Here is a 413-nt window from a genome sequence, read left to right as displayed (position 1 = left end):
ATAATTTTAAAATACAAATATATATAATAAAAAGTTTCTGATATATATGAACAGAAAGAGAGTCATACTGCAGACTCAATGTAAAATATTTGTATTTTAAAGATGTCCTGATAAGTGACAATCTCTATGTATAATTTGAAAACTGAAAATGAGTTGAGATGACAATCAGTTTTTTTTATTTTATTTGGTTGATATTATTGACAATGAACATAAATCCCCTCAAATAAAGCAGCCTTTGAAATACCTCAATGCATTCTCAAGTAATCTTGCTGTGGGAGTTTGATCTCTGTTCAGGGCATTTGTCATTATAAATCTACTAGAGGCCCGGTGCACAAAAATTTGTGCACTCGGGGGGGTGGGGAGGGGGGGGTCCCCCAGCCCGGCCTGTGCCCTCTCACAGTCTGGGACCCCTC

The 413-nt window shown here is 37.3% G+C and overlaps 1 protein-coding gene across 4 annotated transcripts in view; it reads left to right on the top strand.

The window, feature by feature from the left end:
* Nucleotides 1-413, top strand: part of PCDH11X (protocadherin 11 X-linked) — a 920,016-nt gene that overhangs the window by 333,058 nt on the left and 586,545 nt on the right. The window lies entirely within an intron of this gene.

This window comes from Myotis brandtii, unplaced genomic scaffold, assembly GCF_000412655.1.
Source record: "Myotis brandtii unplaced genomic scaffold, ASM41265v1 scaffold779, whole genome shotgun sequence".
Lineage (NCBI taxonomy): Eukaryota > Metazoa > Chordata > Mammalia > Chiroptera > Vespertilionidae > Myotis > Myotis brandtii.
This window is presented reverse-complemented; position numbering and strand designations above follow the sequence as displayed.